The 16432-nt window shown below is 36.1% G+C and overlaps 1 protein-coding gene across 7 annotated transcripts in view; it reads right to left on the bottom strand.

Moving 5' to 3' along the window:
- Positions 1–16432, bottom strand: part of LOC132205602 (protein O-linked-mannose beta-1,2-N-acetylglucosaminyltransferase 1-like) — a 166188-nt gene that overhangs the window by 27209 nt on the left and 122547 nt on the right. For 4 of the 7 annotated variants that reach the window (XM_059634751.1, XM_059634757.1, XM_059634752.1 and 1 more), the window contains one exon: positions 921–965. The exons of 1 other annotated variant lie outside the window; for it this stretch is intronic. The gene's annotated coding sequence lies outside the window, so the exon portion shown is untranslated. Of the gene's footprint in view, positions 1–920; positions 966–8258; positions 8410–16432 lie in introns of those variants that run through there. 2 more of the 7 variants (XM_059634755.1, XM_059634756.1) reach the window with 2 other exon arrangements.

Genomic DNA, 16432 nt, shown 5'->3' with positions numbered 1-16432 from the left:
TTATTCAAAATAGAACTGATTTAAAATTTGTTATTCTCAATTAGTTTTCGAGTCGTTTCCTAGCTGCCTTGCACACACCCATCAAGTAAATGTCGACTTTAAATTCATCTCCATCCTAACTATCTCAATGTATCATATTTAATTAATTTAGGTGAAAATATGTTTGTTCTAACATCAAAATTTTACATTAAATTAAGTCATGTATATATAAGATATAAAAAGCTCCAATTTTACTATAATTTTCCTTTCAATTCTATCCAGGCGATCATTGTTTTAAGTTTCCTTTTGTTAATTTCAGCCTAAATTAACAGGTCCTAATTTAAATGATTTGCTTCTTCCACAAATAATAGGATGGAGTAGGATATTCTCAAAGGACTGTTGGAGCAGCTAATTAACGTTGCTTGGGAGAAAATGATTAAAAGTGTCATTGTGTTTTCCTTTGTTTAATCACACTGCTCGATCACGTCGAGAGCTGGCAAAAAAGCAGCCTAATTGCGCGGAAATAATTCCTGCGCTTCATTACTCCCCGAGAAAAGCGGAAAACGCGCGAAACTCACAAATCATGTCCTCCAGCTCGAAATTATTGCTTTAATGAGAAAAACGCGGCGGCCGAGGCGCGTCGCCGACGCGGCCCGCCGGAATATATATAAAATTAAAAACGCACGAGGCGTTATTAAAAGAGCGGCCGAAAAACTTTGTCCGCTCCTCACGTATTTAGCATTTAAACCGTTTTATTTAGCACCGTTTTTTCGCCCTCTGCGCACACGCGTAGATATAAATTTTCGACTGGTAAAAAATGAACTCCGCAGCCAGGAAATTACACGCCTGCATTGCGATTCGGCCCCGTTTGAATGAAATTAAAAACGTGACGCCAATATACTCTCACGGCTGGACGAATTTTGCACATTTTGGACACTCACCAGTTGCCAGTAAAATGATCACCTCGGAATTTTTCAGACCCTCACCTGCAACAATATAAAAAGAGGAAATTATAGTCTTTTTCACGAATTACAATAAAAATTCGTTTCCATTTAAAAAGTTTTAAAAAGAACAAAAAAGGGTCACTTCTAAATAAATTTATAGACCCATATTGACATTATCCCTGACAATTTGAAAATTTTCACAAGAAAATTTGGTTGACTTTGAAAGAAAATCATCGCATTTCTGGAACAAATAACAACAGTTATTCCCACAATCGAGACGAATATTTTTATGTAAGGCCACAAAAAAATTAATTTCTTGAAATAAATTTTATCAATTTTTCTTTTAGATAGTCTAGACTGATGAATGGAAAAATCTTTTTGTAAATTTCTAATTTCTCGCTTTAAAATTCTTCAGCTAAGGGTTGCAAAATTAAAAAAATTTGGAATTTTCAACTGTTATTTTAAATAAAGTTGCTTCATTCTCAAAACTTATCGTTGGCGAGTTGTCACGTAATACTGTTACGTCTCGTCGCTTTTCAGAGCAGTTCCATTCATTCGTCAATGTGAAGCAACACGCAACGTTGAAAGAAAGAAAGAAGACAGTCCGCCAAAAATAACCGTCCTTCTGCTGTGCAAAGCAGCCGTGTCAGCGAATGCGTTCGAAAGGAAGAAAGAGCGACGACGACTCGCCCACGGGGCAGACCATCTATTCACATAAATTAATTTCATCGTAATTGGACTTGTGCTGAACGCCTTTGTTGATCAAAATAAATAAAATGTGTGCCGACCTGCCCTTTTTCAATAAGTAATGAGCCTCAAGGGGCTTATTTTGTGACAGGTTTTGGTTGACAAAAGTAAAAAAATCCATTAAATTGATTTACTTGGAAAATAAGTTGAGTTTAAAAAACTAAATTGCTGTTGATAGGTAAAATAGTTTTTAAAAATTGTTTAATAAATTATATTATACTTTGATTAAATTTAAGAAAGGGCATTTAATGAAAGAAATTAGAGAGAAGAGCTCATTCCCATTTCATGACTCAATTCTGCAAAGCGATTTTTGCACTCGTTGCCAATGGATATAGAATTGCTTTTAAATCAACTCTTTTGATTTACAAATCGCCTGCTTCCGACGTTTGAAAATTAATATATGCTACTTTTTGCTCTACATGAACCGAGCTTTTGACATGCATGCATTTGAGTCTTGCACATTAAATAATCGGGGCGTGATTAGCTCGGCTGGTAATTGCAGTTTGCTCCATTTTGCCGAGCTTTTCTAGTTAGCAGTTCGTGCAGCTGCGGGTGCAACGAACCAACTTTTTAATGCAAAAAAGTAACGTTGGTCGCAGAAGTTTTTCGACGGCAATTTTCACATGCTCGCCACACCACCGTAGTTAATATTAATTTATTCAAATTACGAGAGACACAGAGACGGGCGGAACTACATTTTAAGCTTCGCCATTAAAAAGTTTTTGATTGATTGCGGACATGATTTTTGCAGGAGCACCGTATAGCAATGGCTAAGTTGGATCTCATAATATTATTCATGGACACTAAAAGTTGGAAGACTGTGTAGGAAAATGTTCAAAGTTCAGATAAAAAAAATTTTGATCGTTTTTAATAAAATTCTGATTAAAGTGGAATTTTGTTGTTCTTATTTTATTTTCTCCAACTTTCCTCGGTTTTTTTGAGTGCAAAAGAAGATATTACTTTACATTACTTCCTCTCTTCTGCTTAGAAGTAAATTTTGTTGAAATCTTTTCGAGTGAAGCCTGATGAAGGACAGGAAGGGCGGTGAAGCCCGACAGGCTCTTTTCGGTTCAATTCCCGCCTGAGAGCGAGTCTCAAAATCAACTGCTGTGAAAGTGTCCTTTTACATCCACTTTGCCTGGAAAACTCCTTTCGGCCGAATTAATCAAGAGCAGCGGCGGCGCTTTGCGAGTAAATAAGCGCCAGGGCAAGAGAAAGACCCCTGTGGCGTCGATATAATCAAAACTCCTGGCCTCTGTTTAGAAAACACAGCACAATGAGAAAGAAGAAGCCGCCCTTTGCTCTGCACTCGACCCGCGATTCACTCGGCTGCTTTTGCACTGATTCGGTTCATTGTTGGAGGGGAGATCGTTTGGGGTTGTTGCGAAAAGAAGAAGTGTGGCCAGAGAGAGATGGGCTTGGGCGATTATTTCACAATGAGTTGGCGAAAGTATCTGGCCTTTCAAAATTTCCCTCGTTGTTGGTGTGGCCATTAGAATTATTGGACTTCCTCAGATAAAGAACAATAATGGTTGCAGAGCCTGAATTAAAATGTATGAGCGATGTGGAAGTTAATATTAATTTTCTTTCCCTAAAATACATTTATATTTTTTCTGAAGCAACTTTAAAAAAGTATCCGTTTTTTATTGCAATTAGTTGTTAATTTAATTCTTTTTTACTTTTTGCAGAAATTCATAAATGATGCAGATTATATTGATAAATATTATTACTCAATTGTGAGATTATTTTAGTTTTTGAATTTTAAGAAAAATTACAGTTGTTTTCTCACATGTTTAATTAAAATGATCTTTAACAGAAAGATTTTGAAATTCTATAAACTCCTTTATTATTTAAGAAGTGTTAGATAAACGGAAAGTAATTTTTTTTCACATTTCTGTGTCATTTATTAAACTTTAATCAAAATTCCGAGAATTTTTAAAGAAAGTTATCTTTGGAATTGAAAATTCTTTTGAGTCTCGTGTATTAAATTAAGCTGACCCTTTTGAAGCACATAATTTGTCTGCAAAGACTCCCCGCTGTCAAAAGTGCCGCTTCGCTACGTTGGGTGCTCAAGACGAGGAGCTGTTTTAAAATTAAGAGATAAATTTCAAGAGAGGCATGCAGAGCCGAGGGGAGGGAAACTAGCATCGGATTAATTCCACCCGCTCGTCAGCTTGCTTCCCTGACTGTCCGTAATTAAATAGTTGGATAAGACTCGGAGGAATGCTTAATTCCGAGGCGCCATCAGCAGCAGCGGTTGCACAAAAGCAAGCGTAAAACTCTTAATGAGACAGGCATCGGCAGGTGAGGCTGCGTGTGCGTGACTCTCGAGTGGGCCAGTTTCATGTTTCCGCGTCGTAAAGATGATCTGCAGCGTGTCGTGTGCGTGTCTCTCTATTTTACGCCCGCATATCTCTTTCTCCGAAAGGGTGAAAGGTGTGCCCAAGAAACACATTTATTTATGTTGTCGGCAAGAAGAAAATTTTGACAAGATGAATTTAGAACCAAAAACAAACTGTTATAATTGTATAGATGTAATTTTTAATAATTAAAATTAATTTTATTAATATCAACAAGGGGTTACAATACCACGCAAGTTATAAATCATTTTATGATGATAATTATGATAAAAAAATAATTGATTTCATTTGTAGGTGGCAGCACTGTCTCCATTTTGCCTCGTCAAATAGGTTATGGCCGAGACAAAATTTAAATAAACCCAGAAACTAAAAAAGTTCAAAATATAAAAACCTTAATTGATTTGAGGTCAATTAATAGATATTAGATATTATATTGGATTGAATTGAATTCATTTTAAATTGTTCTCATTCATAGGTGGCAGCACTGGTGAATCCTGGCCAAATCCTGGCGATTCTTGTTCAAGGAAGTTTTGGTAAAGTTGCGTCTTGCCCAAAAACTCTTGAACAAGTTTTTGGCTACAATGTGCTTCTTGCCAACAACATTTTGTAAGAAAACCGACCGTGCCCTTTTGTATGCGTTGAGAAGAGACGAAAAGCAGGCCTTTCTTTCTCTTTGCTCTCACCAAGAGCAAAGGGTGCGATGCCTCGACTCTCCTTTCCTTTGCCTGCGCAAATATTCCAAATCCTCCACGAATTACTTTATTACGCTCGCGGAGATATTTCTATTCGCACGCACAGGCACAAGGAGAGGTTTGCTTTTCTCGGCGTGGGAATGCGTCTGTTTGCCTTCTGCTCTTTGCGTCTGCACTTTTCACGCTGTTTGTTTCTCGTTCTTCAAGTAAATACAAGTCATATTAATTAGGATAAATGTAAATAAATTTATACTTGTCAAAATCTAACTAAAATTTTAAAAATTTCAAGCCTTATAGTAGCAGTTAATCCATTTAAGAGATTAAAAAACTTGAATTTGAAATTAGATCATATTGACAATGCAAGCGGTTTTAGTATTTTTAAAATAAAAATTTTGTTTTTATTTATCTATCTCAAAAATTACCTTCATGAACTTCAAAAGTATCTGAACTATGAAATTTTCTGAAAGTTTCCAACCTCACTTTAAAAGTTCAAAGCAATTTAAGTTTGTTCCAGCCACTTTGCTTTAATTATATCCAACTCTACGCCTGCTGGAAAACTTGTTTGGACTCTTTTCCACTCACTCAGCCTTGGTGATTTTGCAATCGTGACGAAACACTCGAGCTGCTTTGTTTTTGACAGCCATACATCGCTAAGTGAATTCCGACAAGGGCGGGACGATACACACACACCCCTTGTTTTCCGTTTCAGTTTGAAGACGTGTCCAAATTTAATTAAATCACGTCACGCGGTGCAAAAGCATGGTGCACGCTCGGCCGCAGCCAGATCTGTGAAATCCATCTAAACGCGGTGTCACGCCATTTCCGGAACACGTAGGATAATTCCTCCGTTCTTTCCCCGTTCATAATGGGAACGTGCTTCGACCGCTGCGCACAGACACGTGATGCAATTAAAAGTCAGCCGCAGCAACCAGCCAACGAGAAACAACAACTGCTCCAAAACAGATAAACAGATTATTATTCACATTTCTCTTTGCAGGCGGACGGGAGGACTCGTAGATTGTGGGCGCACTGACAGCCATGCAGGTGCCCTGTTTGTTTATTTGTTTGTTCCCCCCTTTGCTTTTCAACTTGCAACTGTTTCATTACACGGAGCATAATATAATAATAATGGTAGAGAGTAAAATAGACCTTGATTGACAGTAACAAACGCTAAAGATATTTATTTTAATTGGCAGAAATAAAGAAAGGTTTGCCTTTTTTAGAATAATTGGGAAAACACATCACTTCAACTTTAGTACCAAGTATAAAAAATGCAATACGAACAATGAGCCCCTTGACTTTTTTTATTGCTATTGAAAGCAAATTTGTTTTTCCGAAACGTGACTTTTTTAAGAAATTTAAGCCGGATTTCCTTGTTTTTCCCATATATTTGAATAAATAATTCTTTTGGAGGGTTTTTATAAAATATTCTAAACAAGCAATTAAACTAGCAAAACACTTCAAATATCAAAAGTAGAAACAAGGAAAAGCCTTCAAATTAATTAATATTATGCAAACGTTTCTCTAACTTATTTTCATTAACTCAAATAAACATCGTAAACTAAATTTCATTTGATTCAGATTTCATGTTCAAATGAAATTTTCAAGAGTTTTTGGATCTTTAAAAATTAATGTCATTTTTTTAAGTAGATAAATTAGTTATGAAAAATTTTAATTTTTACCCAAAATAACACAATTTAAATTACACTGTTCCCAAAATTTCCATTTTTAAGCACAAAATATATTTAACCAAATAATCGTCTCATCCATCTATCATGCTAAAAATGGATCCTCGCAAACTTTAATAAAGCAATTTCCTCAAAAAATCTATCTTTTTAAGATGCAGCATTCATAAATTTTTTTATCGCTTCTGCAGTGAAAGATCTTTAAAAACTCAAAACTAAGCTGAAACCAAAAGGAGACCTGTTGGCCTGGTTTTAAAAGTTTCACAGAAACCATCAGGTTGAAAGCCTCTCATTTTTGTGACAGCGTCCAATTTTTCCCCAGCGAAAAAATAACACTCACTCTCGACCACTGCATAATTCAACGACTCACTTTTGCCCGAGTTGATTAACGAGCACATTTAACTTGGTATGCACACACGCCTTTTGTTTCTGCCAACGATTCGTGGAAACGTGTGCAATTCCCCTCTACCGGTCCTGATTGTGTTTCGCAATGAAAATGCACGGGCCTATCTGGCGCCCCTGGCGATTCGTCTTAATTAGCAACCCTGCATGCAATTTGGCCCTGAATTGTTTTTTGCCGGGCCATTGTTTTGGATTAAACTAGATGCTACGGTGGCAAAAACTGCAAGTCGTAGCGACAAATTCATGGTTCCCAAATGTGCCCTTGCAAATTAGAGGAGCTGAAACACTAATTTTTAAGACTTTTTATTCCATAATGAAACCTGCCTGGTTTGAAGAAAAAAATAAGATTGTTTTTCACATAAATTTTATAAAAAATTAATACATTTTTTTTATAAAATATATTCTTCTCATACATATTAGAATATTTTTTTATTAGATTCGAAACAAACTTATTAATCTAACTTGAAACTTCCATTAACCTGTTCTAGGGAAAATCACTCGATATATGCAAAGTTCGATTGTTGCCCGCTGGGGAGCTCGCCAAGACTGAAGGCGCGTTAGAGGCAAAACCCACGCCTTCTAGTAGGCATTCATCTCTCACAATCAGAAACGTGAATAGGTCGTTAATTTACAAGACAGGCCAAGTCGAAAGGCAACTAAATCCTTTCCTTATTAACCGGAAAAGTGGAGCAAAATCTTGCAAACCTTGCGGGAATCGGCTTCTCAGGAAAACTGAAGCCATTTAGAATAGACCCAATGATTTACAAAAAAGTTTATGAGTTGGAAAAAACTGATTATTGTTTTCAAGGAAAAGATATGAATGTGAACAGATAATAAGCTGATTTTTATGATATTTTCGCATTTCTATGTAGTAGAAGTGCACGCAAGATTTAACAATTACTTTTTTACTCTGTTTTCTCTCAATAGAACTTAATTCAAGTTTTATAAATTCAAATAAAGTAAATCTAGAGCCACCAAAACCTAAGTTATAAATTTGATTGTGTGTAGACTCTGGAATTCATTTTCATTTGCTTTCAAAGTACATCAAATATAGCAGGGTTAATCTCCCAAGAGAATATAAACGTTTGACCTTTAAAAGTGTCAACAACTGTCAGCGGTGGCAGTGAAATTAACCACAAGCTCTACTGAATTAATTAACACATCACCAAACGCTCTGTTTATTATTGTAGGGATTACTGGTTTTAAAGGTTGATTGTTGAACAAGCTAAATTTAAAAAAAAATGGGAACAATTTAAATTTATCTCCCTTATTTAAAAGGGCGAAAATGAACAGCGATAAAAGGAGCAGTTTTGGCAAAAGAAAATAAAATTAATTTATAACCTTTTTAGAATTTCCCGAAATATTGGAAAAAAAATTGAAATTTGGCATGTTTTGTAAAAATGCGGTTGAAATGTACCTTTGATTCAATTTCATATAATGAAGGCCTACCTTTGTAAGAAGGAGACTCGGACTGAACCTCTCTTTAAAGCAAAACTGAACTCCCAAACAAGCACGTTCACAAGTAAGTCTGCAGAGTTGAGGGGGTAGTTGTTGTCGGCTCGCGCGCTCGCAGGACACTGACGGTGTCTGGAGCGGCGCCCACCGGCGAACTGGCTCGGCTCGCGGGCAAGGCAGGCGCACTCGGCTCAAAATATACCCACTACACACCCTCTCGGCTGCGCCCCTCGTCGCCGGTGCACACACACACGCACACATTACGCCGCAACAACCCTTGCAGCATGTTGAGAATACACAAACATACGCGCGACCCTTCTCGCCAATTAGCCGAGCGAGACGCGCCCTTGAAACAGAGGCTCGCTGCGTGTCGATTAGGCCGATTTGCAGCGAAATTGCTTCAAGATGGCATTCATTACGCTTGGTCGAGTGTTTGGAATTTGTGACCTCTTGACTCGAATAATCGCTCAGGGAAGGACTTTTATTGTTTCGATTACAAAAAGGGACGTTTTTAAGGTTTTAGGGGCTTAGAAAATATAAAATTAAAACAGAGGTTGAATAAATTCATTTAATTTTTTTAAGTCTTTGCACGCCGATGGCGTTTGATCAATAAATCAATTAATATTTTTTTGTAACATTTTCATCACACCAGAAGTTTTTAAGTAATTTTAATTATAATTGAATCCAATTTGAGGTGATTGAAATTTTATTATTGATTCAAAATTTAAATAATTATGATGAGTTTACATAACACTTTCTAGCATCAAATTTTGCGTTAAAACTTTCTTTAAAATTAAAGTTTTACTGCAAAAAATATAGTATAATATCATTAAATATAATTTATTATAAAAAAAATTAAAAACACTTGATTCATTACTTTTTTATTAAATATTTTAAAATTCTGCTACGTAATGATTTTGTGATCAAAATCTTCCTTTTGAAATTAAATTTCAATTATCAACGTCAAAAGTAAAAGTGATGCGGATCAATATGATGGGCAGAACGCGTCACTCACAAATCACAACCCACGCTGATGTGAGCATAGCATGTATTGTATCAATTATTATTGTTCGAATCAGTGGACACGGTTTGGCCCCTGAAGAGCGTCGGGTATGCAATCCGCGCTACAAACAGGTCGGGCGGATTGCCTATTAAAATGCTAGAGACAATTTAGAATTTATCGTTTGCAAAACATACATTTGCTTATTTTTTACTATAAATGCAGTTTCGCGTAATGGCAGATAACGTTTGCGCGCCATCTTTTTATCGGCGAGACATTTCCATACCCAGCTGTGAGTGAACGAGGGAAATATAAAGGCCATCCACACGGGAAAAATTTTATTTGCATGCTTTTTATTCTGCATCCAGTCTTCCGATTCGCCCGGTGGTGGTTCATTTTATTTACTCCTTCTTGGTTGGCTTTTACGATGAGAATTTCTGAGCAATTCTATAAAGTGCGGCAACCCTGCTCTCATCGTTCATCTGAGGCGTTGAAATATTTAAATATATCATAAAACGACAGCAAGAGACGCTAACACTTCTTGTGGTGACTTTTTTCAAGTCGGAGTGAAAGGCAGAACATTTTTGAAATTTTTTTTCCAGTTGTTTCAATCTCAACGTAGAGCGAATAAACAGAAATAAGTTTTAATTTGCGGGAAGAAAATATTTTTATGAAATGGCTAATTTGAGCCATGAATTCTAACGTTTTTAAAATTGCTAGTTAGTCTGGAAAATGCTAGAACGACAGGGATGAGCATCAGAAGTAACAATTGATCAAATCAAATAATATTAAACAATTATTTAAGGTCAAAATATGAATACATAAAGTCAAAGTAAATGTCTCTCAGTTTAATGAAATAACTTCCATAATTGATTGAAAGTAAATTTTGCCTTTTCTTCTGCAATATGATATTTTTTATTACATTAATGGCATAATTCTATTATCAGGAAAAACTGCTTCATATAATACTCTTTCCATTTTTTCTTTGCCACACAAAAGTTTTCCGGATCGGAGCAAGTTTTTCAGTCGGCGAAAAACTGCTTCTCATGTACGTACCCTTATTGGGTCTGCGTTGGAAAATTTCCCACCAACTCTGGCTGGCGTCGTTCCCGCAACCATTTACTGCTAAGTGCGCAAAAAAAAAGAAAGTTGCGGCGTGTAGGCGAAAAGTGTGCTCGGCTAAATCAACAGTTTGGCTGGCTAATGCGCTGGCAAACGGCACCCCGATCCAGCCGCTTTCGCGATGCTGCAGAATTAATTCCGTGGAGGAACACGCGCGAAAAGTCTATGCAGAGTTAATCAAGGGGAGTGTGTGCTGATGGAATTGCTCGAGGATGGAAATTGCTCGTGTTTCGGACGGAATTCCAGACAGGACCGCCTCGAGTGGCTGCCGCCGCTTTTTTAATTTAAATGTTAATCAAATGACCTCCTTGACGCCCTGCAATGAAGAAACGGTTGTAGGACGCGTTTCTTAATGAGAAATTCTGCAGAGGAATACATTAACAACGAGCAATTAAAGGGTTGAAAATTTTAAAAGTAGTCAAAGATTCTGAAAAAAGGTGAAAATGTATTAAAATGGCCAATTTTATTTTTTTAAAGTACATTAAAAGTCATGTGAAGTTATCAACATTTGTTTATTTGTTTCATTCAAAACTGCTAAAATATTTCAGGACTGTTCAAAAGGGGCAAATAAGGAACTTATATCCAGAATTCAAATAATTTAATGCAGGAATTTATTGAATTGATATTAAAGAGCTTGTTGAAATTTTATATCACTGCTCAGCAAATTTTGAAAAGTCCATCATAAATTAAACTTAAAATCTTCACTCAAATGATCAAATTCAAATGTTTTTGCCGAAAAAAAATCAAACCCTTTCAGAAAACAATAATCCGTAAAACGAAATTGCAAATAAAAATAGTATCATAAAATTTACTTGCGTTGTCGGTGCAGACAACTGGCCATTTGCATGCGGCTATTTGCCCTAGTCATTAGAAACAACACGCGTTGGAAAGCCAACAAACTCACTAAGCCGGCCGGGTCCGTTTTTAGAGTTGCTGTTTGCTCTGACCATTAAAGCGATACCGTTTCCAATTTGCCAGGCAAACGCGCTCTTCTCTGCCTCCAACTTCCGATTGGATTACTGGTTTGACTAAAGTGCTTTGATCCAACCAGGATTTCGCGAAATCCACTCACGAAGGGTCTTTAAAATGATTCTGCTCACTTCGCTAAAAGGCTAATTGGTGCAAGAGTGAGAGGCGCGAGCTCAAATTAGCGCAATCACGTTGCTGGCAATTCCTCAAGCCGACAGCCAGTCGTCAACCGAGAGCGCTCGCAGGCTATTATTAGCGGCGAGACAAGCAAGCAAACTGCGAATTATGGGTGTAATTGTCGTGTTTATTTATGCCACCGGAGGGCATAAATCGCGAAACTACAACCCGGGTTCATTTTCGACTTGCACGCAAACACCGCGCGCGCCTCTATTAGTCCGAAAGAACAACAAAGCCCTGCGTGTGATGAATGGCCCGAACGTGAGCCATTGTTGCACAGTGACCCGCACAATGAATCAGAACAAAGGTCGGTGGATTATAATCGGTTAAATATTTATTTCACAGATTGGAAATATAATTTCATTTCATGACTTCAAATATATTAAATTAAAATAATAAAATTAATTAATTTCAGTTTTCTTAGTATAAAATATGAAATCACAGAAATATGAAAAAGAACTTGGAAAAAAATGATTGATTTATAAATGCCACTCCGAAAAAGTTAACTTTTAATGCAAGAATTTTAAAATTTATTTTTTGCTTAGAATTTCTTTGGAAAAAAGAGAATTAATTTATAGGATTCATTGATTCAGTAATTTTAACAGAGTTCAATGGATTCTTTTAATTTCAAATTATTAGTTCAGAAATTTTTTGTTATTGCCTCAAAATTGATTTTATAGCCTTCGGCTTAGTCATTCCACATAATATTTGGGCTGATTAGATTTCCAAGCCCGCGGTTGTGTATTTGCCGAAATTATTCCACGCAGAGCTGTGGCGCATGAATTGTGTAAACATGCTATTGGGTCTTGAGACGGATGCGCCGTGGAAATCCGCGTCGCGTGCTGGAAAAATTTGGCCCTTTTCGTCGTGTAAGATTTATGCGGATTTCCCCAGATTGCTATTATCAGACGTCGTCGTGCTTTCCGCTCCACTTTCCGTGCCGGCTCTTAATATAGAGCGACTGGAAATTTGATCGTTCTTTTTCCCGTCGGAGGCAGCTCGTAATTCCACGCGAGCCATTCAAAATGAACTTTTGTATAATTCGTTGCGATGTCAACAAATATTGCGTCTCATGCGGAATTGGATTCGCTGCTGTGATTGATTACATGAGATTATAGCGACGGGCATTTAGTTTACAAAAGGACACAACACGGGTTTTTTGATAGCATTCAAATAGCTTTTTTGCTTCAATAACAATGAAAGATTCAATTTTAAAATAAATAATGCACTTTCTGAACGTTGTGGGGTTTTTTTCAGTCAACTCCAATAATTTTATTTAGGGATGGTTAGATTTTGAAATAAAATAGATATGTAGTGGAAAGTAGAATAAAATTGGAAAAAGTTAAATATATAATTTGACGATGATTTGAACAATTTTAGTCGCAGATCAAAAAACACGAACTTAAACTGGGTTACTTCTAATTTTGCTAGTTTTTTAAATTTGTAAATTTTATTGTTCAAAGTAAAATAAATTAATGACTAGAACAAAAATTAAGTCAACCGAGTCTCAATGCAGTAAATTTGGTCTATTTTATCACCGAAGTTTTAGAAAAATTCTTGCTTTTTGTCCAACCAATAATTGCTTGTTCAAAAATGTGAATGCAGACAATGTGCTGAAAAATGAGACAAATAAACAACTATATTAATAATTTCATTACTCAAAATTTTAATACCTCTGATGATTTTGTGGCAAGCTTAAGACTTGTGTAAATTTCCATGATGAATGCACAAAGAGTTTTTCACTGAAATTCCGAATCCCGTGCGAGGGCCGCCGCCGGACGCGACTCCGCGATGAATGATTAAAACGGTGCTTTTTTCATGTTCACTTGCATTGTGTGTCTCGTTCGTTTTGCAGTGTTTGCTCACTCGACGGGGCAAAAACGGCGAATGCTTTTATGCATGTGCGCGCACACTGATGTCAACTGTTAAACTTTTAATGCCCCCGCAGCGAGTAATTAGATAGCAGCGTGTGTCGCGCTCTATACATTATTTTTCGTGCCCTTTGGGCGCAAAGAAAGGGTGGCATTTCCAATGGTGTATACGTCGCTAATTAGTGCCACGCCCCATTGTTTTCCACGCGACCCGAGCGAACAACAAACAAAACAGTGTATCTGACGTGAGAGGTGCGCCGCCTCGAGCAGTTTTTTTAGCCTAGCATGATAAAATAGGTTTCCTTTGAAAACTGTACAATGCGTTTCTAAATGTCGACTGGGTGATTAATAATTTTTAATCCTCCAAAGATGCATTGTTTGGTAATTATTAAATAATTTAAGATAAATAAAAAAATAAATTATATAGGATTTTTTACAAAGCAAGTTTTTTAGAACAATTTTTTAATATTTTGGCAAATAAAGAAAATTATTAGGTAATAATAGCATAACTTTTTATGTAAAACGACTTTACAGGCTCAATTTTCAATTAAAAAATTTGATGTAATCAAAAAATTAACAAAGTCTCTTATAATGAGAAGTTATTTAAAACTTCAGAAGTTTGAAAAAAATTTAAAAAAATTTTAAAGTAACAATTTATGAATTGAAATAAATTTGGAGCGAATTAAAAAGATCCAAAACGAATTTTTTGTCTTTATTTATCTGATAATGATAATAATCCAACATAAGGCCAATTTTGCAAAGAAAAGAGTCTAATATTTTGTCTTTTTATAATGAATTTGAAGAAATTGAAATGAACCAGAATCTGTTGAATCTGTTATTTTATACATCAATATAAAATATATGCAGAAAAAATGGGAAATGTTTATAATTCGATGAATTTTGTTTATTTTCTACAAAATATGCGCATTATTCAGTAGCTACGATAATTTTCCTCCAAATACTATCGGTGCTCATTAAGCCAGAGCAGGCATCAGAAATTTTTTTTAGTTTTCCTTGGATGAATATAATAAATTTATCCAAATATGGAAAGCAGAAAAAATGGGCCTCGTATACTATAATAAACAACGGTTCTTTTTCGTGTCCATTTAATTTAAGGCCGTTGTTGGTGAGGCTTCGTGATGGCATTATTATTCTTCTTTATCAGCGGCCAGCATCCCGCGCGCAATATTTTGAATAAATTTGAATAAGCAGGCTGACACGGAAAAGAAAAAAAAGTTCCGTTGCCTTCGCGTCGGTTATTTAATTAAGCTTTCATCGGATGGAAAAACGTAAGCTATTATTCTTTCGCCCTTTTCTCTCACCCCGGCCGACTCGCGGAGAAGAAAGCAAAAGAGACTGCGGGTGTATTTTATTATTGTATAAGGCTTCATTGTTGCGGCCGCGCAGAAAAGACCGAGCGAAATTCGTTTTGACACTCTGCGGCTGCATTAATTTTATTTCTCACATCGATCCATCTTTTTTCCTTGCGGCCTTCTTCCGCAAAATAAATGTAATTACCGCGCTCACGTCAAGAGGAAACCTTAAAAAGGAAGAATTCAACCAAATTCAAAATCTTTGTTTTTAACGTTTTTAGTTTTTATAAAAATGACAGCGAGAGAAAAATAAATTAATAATTGCATAATTGCATGAAATTTTAAAGTTAAAAGACTAATTTAATTTTAAGCTTCATAAAGAACTCCAGCAAAAAACTTACTGTACAATTTTTCAAATTTGCCATAAAAGAAAATAATTACCATTTTCATTCACATGCTCCCACTTTTGCTGGAAAGGAGGTCGCAACTCTAGTTCCAAGTTGGGGCTAAAATGGAAGGGCAACAAACTTCTTTTCTGCCTCTCACTCAAGGCGATAAAGTGATTGCCGCTTTCCTTCCATCTCGTTCGCACCAAAATTAGCTGCGGGGGCGTTTGTTTGGTGGAATTTAATTACAAGCAAGTCTCAAGAGGAGCGTGAGAGCGGAAATTGAAACAACTTTTCGGGAATTGTGTTAACGCGGCCGTTCGAACTCCTCATAATTGAACCAGCTGATACTCCGCAAGATGCTTAAACCAAAAGAAAACATAGTTTGGTTACTAAATTTTGCTATCAAGTGGATCAAATTCTGTTCAAATATATTATAGATTTTTTGTTAATTAAAATAACATTATTTAAATTATTATTTAACATTATTTTTCACAATATCAATGATTAAATTAAATTGTTGAAAAAGTGAACTTTTTTGCTAGATTTGATAAAATTGACTGACTTTCTTAAATTACTTTTAATAGAACTTGCATGGATTTCACAATCAGTATTACTACTTTTAATTTAAATTAAATTGAAGCCTTCTTTATATATTAAATTAAAGTTAAATTTATACAATTGTGTAGTCTTGCATTTAAAAATTTAGCCATTGAACCGAGTATGGACCGGTGCTCTCTGGCCAACTTAAGTGCATTTTCATAGAAGGCGAACGATTATTGCTAAGCCGCACGCTTGATATTGCGGCTGATTAAAATGCCTTTTATCCGAGAACGTGCGCCGCTTTCCAAGTGCAAGGCAATTAGAAGGAGCCCAGGAGGAGGTTCCATTACAAATTAAAATCAAACTTTCTTCTCAAAAACTGTAATATCCAAAAATAATAAATCAGGGCTCTGCGGGAAAGTCATATAATTTACCCATTCGCCTATAGAAATAATTAATAAAGCCAATAAATTAATGTCTGGTGTTCGCAGTTAACGGCGACATTCGGAGACAAATGACTCTCGCCGCTAATGGGAAGCAAGACAAATTGTTATTAAATCTCCGAAATCCGAAACGTGCGTGGCTGCGTGCCGACGCCGCCCCCTCGTTTCGATGGCGTTTCCTTTCACAAATTATATACTCTGAATCGAAATTTCAAAGTAACACGCACAAATTTAATGTCTGTGCTTGGTCCATTGGGTCCACTTACAAACACCAGCTGCAATCACAACATTTGATCTAGATCTAATCTAAAAGAAATGAAGGGTTAATGAGGAAAAAAGGGAAA

The sequence above is a fragment of the Neocloeon triangulifer genome, unplaced genomic scaffold (genome assembly GCF_031216515.1).
Source record: "Neocloeon triangulifer isolate White Clay Creek 2 clone unplaced genomic scaffold, ASM3121651v1 ptg000003l, whole genome shotgun sequence".
Taxonomy (NCBI): Eukaryota; Metazoa; Arthropoda; class Insecta; order Ephemeroptera; family Baetidae; genus Neocloeon; species Neocloeon triangulifer.
Note: the sequence above shows the minus strand (reverse complement) of the source record. Positions and strands in the feature narration are given on the sequence as shown.